At 37.0% G+C, this 11,559-nt stretch overlaps 1 long non-coding RNA gene across 1 annotated transcript in view; it reads left to right on the forward strand.

Moving 5' to 3' along the window:
• LOC103610913 overlaps positions 1-11,559 on the forward strand; it is a 14,154-nt gene continuing 2,595 nt past the window's right edge. The window contains exons 1-2 of the long non-coding RNA XR_552253.1: positions 1-77; positions 5,094-5,277. This is a non-coding gene — a long non-coding RNA (uncharacterized LOC103610913). The remainder of the gene's footprint in view (positions 78-5,093; positions 5,278-11,559) is intronic.

Genomic DNA, 11,559 nt, shown 5'->3' on the forward strand with positions numbered 1-11,559 from the left:
GCCACAGCGGCAGCCGCGGGCAACAGCCTCGGGAGTCGGAGCTAGAACGGCCGGGGGCGGCGGCGGCGGCTGTGAGGGTGAGTCCGGGCGGGAGCGAGCGCGGCGGGGACAGGCGTGGCTGGGCGGTCGGGTGCGTGGTGCGTGGGTCCGGCTTTCGGTGACTAGACGGTCCGCGGGGAACATCCCGTCCCCGGGGCCTCCCCAGACCCCTTCCCCCTCGCGCTTCAGCAGCCGTCTCTCCCCCGGCTACGTGTCGAGCCCGCGACCTGCGCGGACACCCCTTCCTCAGGTATTTGCTGGGCCGCGCCGGTGCCCCCCGCCTCGGGCGTCCTCCCTCGCGCGGGCGTCCCTCGTGCTCCCCCAACGTCCCCTCCATGCCGCAGGTCTCTGCTTACACCGCTGGCGCCCTAGTTCTCTTTTTCCAGGCTCCTCGGCGTGCCGGGTTCCCTGCGCCCCCTCCCGCGAGCCTCCTGCCCCCGTTTCTCGCCCTTTCTACCCCTCCCCCTCTTCCCCATCCCCCCCTTCTGCCTCTTCCCTCCCGGCCCTTCTTCCCTTCTACCCCCTTCCGTTCTCAGTTCCCCATCCTTCTCCCTCCCAGCCCCTTCCCTCTCCCAGCCGCATCCTGGAACTAAGTCTTTGCAAAAGTACAGGATAAATGTCACGGTGGAAAGTGCCCGGCTTGATCTTTTGCTGTTTTCCCTAATTGCATAATTGCTGCACATGGTGTCTCTCCTGGCGAGTGCCTGGTCTGGCTCCGCCGCCGCACCCCAGTGGCCCGCCCGGGGAAGACCTTGTGGGGTGTATTTATATATGCCCTGGTATGGGGTGTGTGTTGTGTTGGTCTTTTGTGATGCCTGGCGCTTGTCACAGTTGGGAACCGAAGCCCATTTTTCTCTGGTCTTTTCTCTGCAGCCCCCACTGGCCTGGTTTGAAACTGGATTCTCTCTGTTTTCTGCCCCCCCCATCCCCCTTGCGCCCCACTCTTCTCATAATGTTTTGATCCCATTGCCCTTTACCATTTCTAATAAAGATAAAGCGTGGCTTCGTGTGTGTGTGTGTGTGTGTGTGTTTCCCCCACGACCAGCCAGAAATGTCCAATTCATCTTCCCTTAAGGAAATTAAGGCCGCTTTAGAAAGACATCATCCTGTGCTCGGTGGCTGTTACACCTATTTGCATGTTTTCAAGATTCATCGTTTTGTATTGTGTTTTCTTGAGTTTACTCAGATATTTTTATTTAAAAGTACAAAAGGAAGTGTTAGGACTTATCCCCAAATTATCTCGCAGTTCAGAAAGATTTTAAGCTCCTCAGTTTTTAATCCCTGATCCTTCAAAAAGTGTGTTTCTGAATATGTGATAATTCAGTCTGGACCTTGGGAATCTAAATATTTGTCTTTACTCAGACGTTTGGATACTCCCTGGCTCTTTGGAGTTTCATATGTGGGCCGATGCAGAAGATGAAGGTTTTCATATAATGTCATATCTCATCCTTTCTCCCCTAGGACACAGAACCCTTTCCCTAAATCCGGTATTTCACTGTTATTTCCCGCATAAATATCTTTACACTTAAAAGATGGGTATTGCTGGATGTTGTGTATATAAGTTATTTTGTTTTACATTTCAGAAAAGATTAGAAACGTAAGAAGACAGCAAGATAGAGATCACAAAATCAAACGTTTTCCTGTTATAAAAGCCCAAATGAACACTTGTTTTTGCAGTTTTATACTAAGGCTTATCTGTGAAGTAATCTGGATTTATGGAGTGACTATATTTGCTTTTATGTCATCAGTAATATTTATAGCCAGGCCATTTCATTTTTATGGAACATGTGAGTTTCATTCATTATGTGTTGCTAATTTCCAGGACTGTAATTACAACATAGAGTACGTAGCTAATACAACTTAGACAATTCTTGTTGAAGGAACAGTATTTGAACTCATACCTTACTATTTTATGTTTAGAAACCAGGTTTTACTTTGAGTATGAAGTAAAAATATTAATTTATGTATCTCAGTATCTTCGAAACTATTATTGGAGAGTAGCTCTGTGTTTATAACCCTGAGATTTAAGTTTATCTTCCCTCAATATTAGATAATTACTGTTTAGGAATTAATTTTAAAATGCTAATTTAGAAGATAATGTTTAAAGAGTTTTAATTCAAGAATTTTTATTCGTTTATACTTTAGAGAAGACACCAATTTTTTACTTACAACTAATTAAAATGATTTATAGACTACTTTTCTTCATAAAAATTAGTTGCTCCATAGTGGTACAATCTTTTTTTTTTTTCATTTTTTTTTTTCTGTAATTGGGCATTCAAAAAACAAAACCAGCAGAAATTCCCTTATTTTTGATATTTGAAAAAAATATATATTAAAACTTTATTTCTAAAAGTTTCTATCTATAGCGGTTATCAATGGCCTCAGATGAATTTATATCATTTGTAGGTAAAGATTTGGATGAGATAAGGTATGTTAGGTTAAAAGTGGAAATACGTTTTTCTTTATTGTGAAACCATAGAAATTATGCTTCCATGTGAAGATTTTTAATAGTATTTTTAGTAGTTCTGTAGTGAGACTAATTTTTACTTTATTCTTCCTCTGATGTTCTGGAGTAGTTTATGAAATTGGGTTTCAAATTATGGCTCAGATTACATCATTGAGTAGTCTCTTTAAGTAATTATATAATCATGGCATTATTAGATTGTATGAGTATGTAAATGCATATTTATAATATTGAGAAGAATGTGTGACTTTATAACTAATGTGATACACAGCTGAAACTCTAGGCATAGTTTATTAAATCATCGTTTATTAAACTGAAGCTGCAACCTGAGTATAAGAGAACTTTATTTCATTTGAGCTCCTATATTTGTCATGTAATGGATTGCTTCTTGTTTAAGATGTATAAAATGATATCTCACTCATTTCACATTTCTTAAAATATTGCTGGCAGCTTTGCTATATCTGAGCGCCTTTCCTTGAGAATTGTTCTCTTATTCTCATGCACATCTGCTCTAACACGCTGTTAGGTACATACCTACGTGGTTTTAAACCTCCGATATATTTTAACTGAGAGGAGTAAGCTGAAAAAAAAAATGTTGAATCTACGAATGAGAATTTAAAGCGAAATAAAAATGAAAAAAAAATGCAAGAAATATGTTAGGACTTTTAGAGCTAAATGTGAAACATACTGATATAAAATTTCAGTATTCTATTAAGTGACTTTAGTGCTCATAAAAGATGTCACAGCTGTGGAGACTGATGCTTTCCATTTACAGAATAGGTAGAAAAGTATTCAGATTTCCCGTCAGTGTGTTTCAGAGCTGTTTGGGGGGACCTATTTTTGTTTGGCATGGGGGAAGGGAGCTGTAGGGGTTGAGAGGGTGGTAGTGTGTGTGGTGTCTCAGTGAAGGCATTGAGTATTTGCAGTTGACTCTTCACCTCTCTGTGCTTCCTGATTCTTCCATTCCTTTGCAGTGCTTTTTGATTTGTCTTACCATAAAAATTTCAATCCACTAAAGGTCTGTATTACAAAATAGCTTTGGCTTAGAGCAAGCTATGAGTTAAATCTTTGGCGATGATGATTTTTATCACTGTCAACTAGCTATCCATTTGGACTGAATTATAAAAAAACTGCTTTCATTGAGGTGTCTTCATTTGAGCTATTATTTCTTATTCTTGGTCATATCAAAAACAGTTTTCTTTCAAGTACTAATTTGATTAAGAGTAATCAAAAGTATCCTTTTCAAAAGGAATTTGTTCAATTTATCTATGATTTTTAAAGGTATATTTTGTGTTGTTAATGGTACTTCTTAAACACTGGTAGTTTTGTTTTTTAAAGGAGTGTCTGAAAAGGTAACTAGAGAGTGCTCAAAGTGATTGTTAGGTGACAGTACTATGGTGAGCACAAGGCCCTTCAGAGTCTGGGCATCGATTTTGTCCATTCAGTTCTGGATTTGTGAGAACACTCTAAGCTAATTGGATCATAAGGGATGTATTCATAATAACCAAACTCAGAAATTGATTATGATGGAATGACAGTTGAGAGGGGATATCCCTTTTCACTTACTGGAATTTTTTGTGTCTGTTATCTAGGTTATAACAGCTACTGAGATATCAAGGTATTGAGGAAATTGAGTTGGTAATCAGAGCTGCTTGGGGACCATGAACTCAGAGAAAAGGGAATTTGAAAGCCTTGAGGGATATTTCACCCAGACTATGAAAAAAAAAAAAAAAAGAATTCTTCAGTGTGTTAATACAGTCTGTATCTCTTGTGAAACATGGCTGTTTAGTATATAGTTGGATCAATGTGCACACCATCATATGGTTCAGTTTTTATTTAGAATCATGCAGGCCTCTATATGTTCTTCTGTTATCACAAAGGCTACTTAAATCAATTTACTAGTTTAGGGGATTTTAACCTTAGCCCAGCCATGAGGATGTATTGATTGGATATAGATGTGGAAATGTCGCCCCATTTCTCTGTTCCTGTTGTTATTTGTACTAACCTCTGGCATTTAGCGAGCTGACTTAACATTTTCATCACCCCGAAAGGAAACTTTATACCCATTAGCCATCACTCCTCCCTCTCCCCTCACTCCTAGTCCCTGGCAACCACTTCTCAGCTTTTATGTCTCTATGGATTTGCTTATTCTGGACATTTCATATAAGTGGAATCATATAGTTTGTGGTCCTTTGTGACTGGCATCTTTCATTTAGCATGGTGATTCAAGGTTCATCTGTGTTGTAGCATGTAGATACTGTGCTTTCTTTTTTATGGCTGAATAATAGTCCATTATGTAGATTTACCATGTTTTGTGTATTCATTCATATGTTAGTGGACATTTGAGTTGTTTCCACTTTTTGCCTATTATGAATAATGTTGCTCAGTATAAACATTTCCTGTATACGTTTTGGATGTTTTCATTTCTTAATACATTTTAAATGGGTGAAAGGAAAGTTTTGGCCAACTTATCCATTTTATATTGAGTTTTACTTTTTCTTCTTTGAGGCTCACTTTCTGTCTTTTCTGGAGGTACCTTATTGTAGTCCTGTCCACAGCTGAATAAATTATTTTTGATTCTTTAATGCAGGATCTAAAATGTCCACTGAGGCACAAAGAGTTGATGACAGTCCAAGCACTAGTGGAGGAAGTTCTGATGGAGACCAACGTGAAAGTGTTCAGCAAGAACCAGAAAGAGAGCAAGTTCAGCCCAAGAAAAAGGAGGGGAAAATATCCAGCAAAACAGCTGCTAAATTGTCCACTAGTGCTAAAAGGTACCTCAGCTCTTATATATAACCTTTTCGTTTTTAGTATCAATTTATTGCTTAAATTCTGTTTTTCTGTTGCATTTAATTTTTTTTCTGAGATATGGGCCATGAAGTTCATGGAGTTTTCTTTCCCCTTCAAAATGATTTCTTTTACATGGTTTTAATTGTAGGCAACTTTTTGCTAAAGTCAGTTAAATGGCATGACAGATTCATAAAATACATATAAACAGTGTTTGTTTACTGTTAGGAGAGCATATACAGGACATACATGTGAAAGTACAATGGTTTGATTTATGGTTACTCGATCATAAATATTTTTTTCTGTTCAGTAACACAGAATAGAGACTAGTAGGAACCTATTGAAATAGTTATTGAATGATAGTTTATTTTCTACTACGCCATGTTGGTTAAGTCAGAAATGCTGGAGGTTGCAACAAATGCATATTGGTTTCATTACATTATGCAGTGGACAGTCTTGATACAGAATTTGTCTTTCTATAGAGAATAGATATATCTAGAAAGTAGATATTTGAAAGATTCTCTATTGTTACATCAGTCTTTTATGATGATTGGCATTTTAAATGGTCATTGAACTTGAAATCTGCTTTGATACTGTTACATTATAGAGTATCTCTTGGAAAATAATTTGAAAGGTAAATTTAGTTGAGTCTTTCCTGATCCTGTGATTTTATGTTCTTGCTTTGTTTTAATATCTTTTTAATGTCAAATAGGAAATGTAAGTAAAAACAGTCTGTAACTTTTAGGCATGGTGGAATGTCTGAATGTTGAATGATAGCTTTACATATTATTGGATGATGTGCGTTAGGGGAGACTCCTCTCCCAAATATCAAAAACCATTATAGACTAGTAGACCTTGTTTCCCTCTGACTTAGTCAATTCATAGCGTTGGAAAGAACCTTCTCTCAGGCCCCTTGGTGAGAGGTGTTGCAGTGAGGGTGAGTGTAAGCATCCCATTCCAAGGGACTAGAGTATTCGATTTCTTCTTCCCAGGGATGTGTTGCTAATCGCTGAACTCTGTTGAAGGAGTTGTGTGAAAGTTAGATAGCCCTGAACTTTAAACCTTTGAGCCTCTATACTACAACATGCTAGAATGTGGGGGAAAGAGTTCAGTTTGTTTTTTGCTGTCATACCTTAAGTCCAAGAAGACTCAGCTGGCTGGCTCTTCTGCTACCTGGCCATAACATAAAATGATCTGCTGCTGGGAAATGGGGGGTGAGGTTAGGATGGATAAGAAAATGGGGAATGGAGAAAATGTGATATATAGGTGAAAGAAAGGAGGTTGTGGGTGGGTGGTAAGAGATGTTCAAGTACAGATTATAGCTCTATGTAGGTGAGGATATTTCAATTCAGTCCTCAGCTTCAGATAGCGAGGATTTTTACAGGACCTCTTTAGATCGTCAGAAAAGGGGAACAGTGGGCTGGCCAAGTCTGTTGGGGAATAGGGTTCAGCTTGGCCTGTGCTCTGCTCTCCTATGACTGCTAGTTAGCAAAGACTTCTGCCCACCTTGATGAGGCCATGCCTTTTTCCCTAGCTGGGAGTACCACTACAAAATACCTCAAAATCATGTTTCTTGGATGATATATCATTGCTTTTTTTTTTGGTGGTTGGTATGGGGATCTAAACCTGTGACCTTGGGGTTATAAGGCTGCTCTTTAACCAACTGATCTAACTGGCTAGCCTGATTGAGTGATATATAAAAGACCAAATTCTGCTTATGAAAGAGGGTGCACTGCTTAATGTGTGAATGTGAATTTTTCAAGTACACGGGTCATCTTTTACTTCATTTTATTACAGTGTATATAGAAAGTAGAGCTTATGTATTCAAACCTAATGAGAGATTTCGTGAGGTGAAAATATAGAAAGAAGATATTTTCCTCCTCTTTAAATAGGGGGTAAAACCTAATTTAGAGATGTTGAGTGTGAAAGGTCCAGGACACAGCCTTATTGGAACTAAATAGAAAATAGTATTATTGCATTGGGGAAAGTAAGAAGTATCTTGAGTTGCTTCCTGGCCAAAAGAGTCCCTCCATTGGCAAATTCATTCTTGTGAATCTGTGATTTTCAAATTGTGATTTATGAGCTTCCTCTAGAAGATCTTCAGGTGGTTTATGGGTGACAGTGTATGAAGTGACTTAGTCATGTACTGTTTATTTTAAATACAAAAATGCTGCTTCACTGCTAATTTTTTGTTTTAAAAAAAGCTTATTCTTCCCCCTGTCTCCCTTCCCCAGTTCAGTTGATAGTGAAGTTGTTTTTTGGTCATCTCTGCTTAAGTTCTATGAACTTAGAAAAAACTGGGGACTCATGAGTACAGGGGACCCACATCTTTTAAATTCACCATTATATCCACAGTGTCTAGCATAGTAGGGTCACAACATTTATTTACTGATTGCTTTAGAACCCTAAGCTTATCGCAGGGAGCGGATTTTCCATGGATATTAGGATCCCAGTATCAGTGTGTTCAGAAGATCCCAAGTTAGAGGTAGTTCCAAAATAGAATTTTAATTTATATATTTTTATTAATAATCGATTTTTATTCATATGAGAAGTCTTTCGCAAATAGTGCCATTTTATGAGATAGTCAGTAGCAGTGAAGAGTTTGAACTCTTGAGATAGAATCTGGGTTTGAATCTAGGTTCTAGCAGTTAGTAGCTCTGTGATCTTGGATACATAATTTAAGGTCTCTAAGCCTTAGTTTTCTCTTTGGTAAAATGATAATAATAAAACATAAAATAATAGTAATAAAACAGCCTCTTCACAGACTGTTGTGAGGACTAAATGTGATAAGACATTTATTTGGCACATAGTAAGCTCTCATAAACTGAAGCTGTCAGTTATAGATTTTGGGCCAGTTAAAGTCTATGATGATATTTTTCAAGTTCATTTGGTATAGACTTTGGGAAAATAAGGTATATGTTAACCTCAGAGGACTTAGTGCTGTTGTTAATGCTGTTGTTAAATTAGGAAAAACTCAGATGGTATAATTAAATTCATTTTATAGTAACTCAGGAAAACTGCTTTGCACATAGGTGCTCAGTTATATGAAATGTGCTAAAATTGTAGAATTAACAATTGCTATAATTATAGAATTAATAATTTGGTCTAGAAACGTTTTCTTAAAAAATCTCATTATTGAGGTATTACAGAATAGTGATGTATGATATGGAAGATATTTAAGTGGATATTTAAACAATGGTATAAATTAATTTCTCCCTTTTTTAGAGTTAGGAGGAAAGATTATAAGTGCGTTTTTCATGCAGTTTTGCTTTTCTTTGGCAAGAATTTGTTTGTTCCTATGGCCTGTTCTCTTTATATGTCTGTAGTATTTAAGTGGATATTTAAACAATGGTATAAATTAATTTCTCCCTTTTTTAGAGTTAGGAGGAAAGATTATAATTGCGTTTTTCATGCATTTTTGCTTTTCTTTGGCAAGAATTTGTTTGTTCCTATGGCCTGTTCTCTTTATATGTCTGTATCACTCTTGTTATATTTGCAAGTACGTAGTTAAACCATGTCCGTGGTGACAAATTTAGATGATTTAGATTAAATTGACTAGTCAGTTCAATAAGACATCTATTTTGAGATCTTCATTGAATTGGCTCTGCTGCCGCTTTCACATGTATGACACATCTGTAAACGTGAATTTTAAATCACATTTATTCCAAGTTAACTTTGTTCAAAATAGACATTGTGATTTTATTGGATACTCAATATAGTATTGTTCTAGGAATAGTATTTGATTGCAGATTCTAAATTTTTATCAGGTTGAAAGGTTGATTCTAGTGTATTCCAGTGTGAATTCTTATCATATAGGCTCATCTAAGTTTGTTTCCACATGAGAATCAAGTAGTACTGTTTATAGATAATCTTTTGTACTTACTGTATTTTTTTGATTCTAAATTATATTTTAAAACTTTTTTAATGTTTCTGAAATCAGGATGCATCTTACAGTTGTTACAATTATGTAATTGATGGTGTGTCTTAGAATCACAGATACATAACATATATCATTGTTCAGAATTAAACTCTAGGCTTATTATTTGCCATGGGACTATGTTTCCTAGAGACTGTTTTGACATTTAAAAGAAATTAATAATTAGTTGCATGATGTTTTCTTGAGAATAAGTTCATTTTGGAATGTTTTGGCCAGTTGATTCAATTGGTTAGAATAGATTCAATTCAATTGGTTCTTAGGCAACTGAGGAGTGCAGTCCATAGGGGAATATAGAAAGTAATCTAGATGGGATGAAGGGTTTTTTAAAAAAAAACTGCTAAGAAATCACGTTTGTGAATCTCCATGTCCACATAGTCACGGTCTACTTGGCTCTGAGTTATTGAATTTTCTTTAATCCAAGATACGTGTTTGTTTTAAACATGTTAGTTCATATACGCTGCTTCATTTTTCTGAACCATTAATCCAATATGTTGATGTTAAAATGAGTGCTTCATATCTTCTTCATTCTGTATAATTTTGGTATCTTATTCTTCAGTTTAGTCTGAATGAATCATGATCCCTCCCCTCTTTTTTTTAGCGGATGACAGTCCTACATTCATTCCTGGACAGTTAAGGTATTAGGTAAAGTTAAACTAAAATTTAGTTTATATTTTTTGTTCCTGACTTGTCTCAGTTACTATGTGCAGTTGCTGACTTCTTTGTCATAATAACCTAAGAAGTAGCATGGCCTGTTGGACATTGGAAGTTTAGGCTATTGTCTAGTTGATTTTTGTCTAAAATACTTCTGTCTTAGAAGTTCTGATAAGGGACAGATCTTTTTGTTTGTTTCACTTAGCAAGATAATTGCCTCAGTCTTTCACCTTACCAGTGGAAAATAACTAGCCTTAGTTTCCTTATCTTTCAAATGGGGACCGATAAGAGAGTAATACTTAGAGTATTCTGTGAGATTTATTTAATTCACTTTTAGTGGTCTAAGATCATCATGTGAAAGGTACACCCTAAGTGTGAATTATTGATATGTTTTCATTTTTCCTCACCCTGAGGGACAGTGTCTGAAATAGCTACCTTCCTTATCCCATGTGTCAAGACTGAGAAACTTAATACATACCATGATCACAACTTTTGAGATAGAATTGAATTGCTGTCATTGAAAACAACAGGACATCTTACAACCGTTTAAATAGCAATTCTTAGTGTAATTTTTTTCTGTCAAGAGAAATACAACCATTCTTAGGTAACAGGTAACTCAAAATATATTGATTCACTGCTCAGAGTTGTCAGATTTATAAGTAAATTACTTTTTGTGTTGAATAATATAGATTTGGAATTACAGACATCTGGAGGGGTTCAAGTGCCATTATAGAATTCTATGACAGAAATTTATGATTTATTAATTGTTTTACCATTATAGAATTCTATGAGAGAAAATTGTGATTTATTAATTTTTTTAAACCAAAAGGGCAGTATAATCATAAAGCAGGATGAGTTATTTGAAAATCCCAAAGTTCTTTTGTTAAAAAATAGTTTAAGCATGCTCTTTTGAATGCCTATTCTATTGATTTTTCTCAGTTTAAAAACAATTATAAAAAAGTTACTCATGTTTCTGGTAACAAACAGTATAGAGATTTCTTTTTAATATAAAGCAACAGTTTTTTGTTCACACCCCCAACATTCCCAGTTATATTCCCTTGAAGCAAACTCTTCTAGCGGTCTTTAGTTTTAGTCCTTCTACATAACTCTATTTTTTTTTTTTTTTGTCCTTTTTGAGACCAGCCGCACCGCGCTCAGCCAGTGAGCGCTGTGAGCGCACCGGTCATCCCTATATAGGATCAGTCATCCCTATATAGGATCCGAACCCGCAGCGGGAATGCTCCTGCACTCCCAGCGCCGCACTCTCCCGAGTGCACCACGGGCTCGGCCCTTCTACATAACTCTAAATAATAGATTTATTTCTTACTTTTTGAATCGTTAACTAAAATAGTATCTTTCGACTCCCTGCTCTGAAAAAGTGAGAATTTAGTTTGTTTGCCTATATTTTTCTTCCTTTTCCCTCCTCTCGATTAATGATAGTTACATTTATAAAAAAAAAGATTATTGGTTGTCTTTATACTCTACAGAATATTTTTAAGCTTCTGTTTCTTGTTCCTTCAAATTTCGGTATTATTATTATTATTATTATTTTTTTTCTCGTGTCCGGCAATGGATCGCAACCCTCAGTGTCGCGCCCGTACCGGACCGGGACCGGCAACGGGATCGCAACCCTAGGTGCTGGGTCCGCCCCTCACTCAGCCAGTGAGTGGGAACCGGTCTG

The sequence above is a fragment of the Galeopterus variegatus genome, unplaced genomic scaffold (genome assembly GCF_000696425.1).
Source record: "Galeopterus variegatus unplaced genomic scaffold, G_variegatus-3.0.2 Scaffold12031, whole genome shotgun sequence".
NCBI classification, from domain to species: domain Eukaryota; kingdom Metazoa; phylum Chordata; class Mammalia; order Dermoptera; family Cynocephalidae; genus Galeopterus; species Galeopterus variegatus.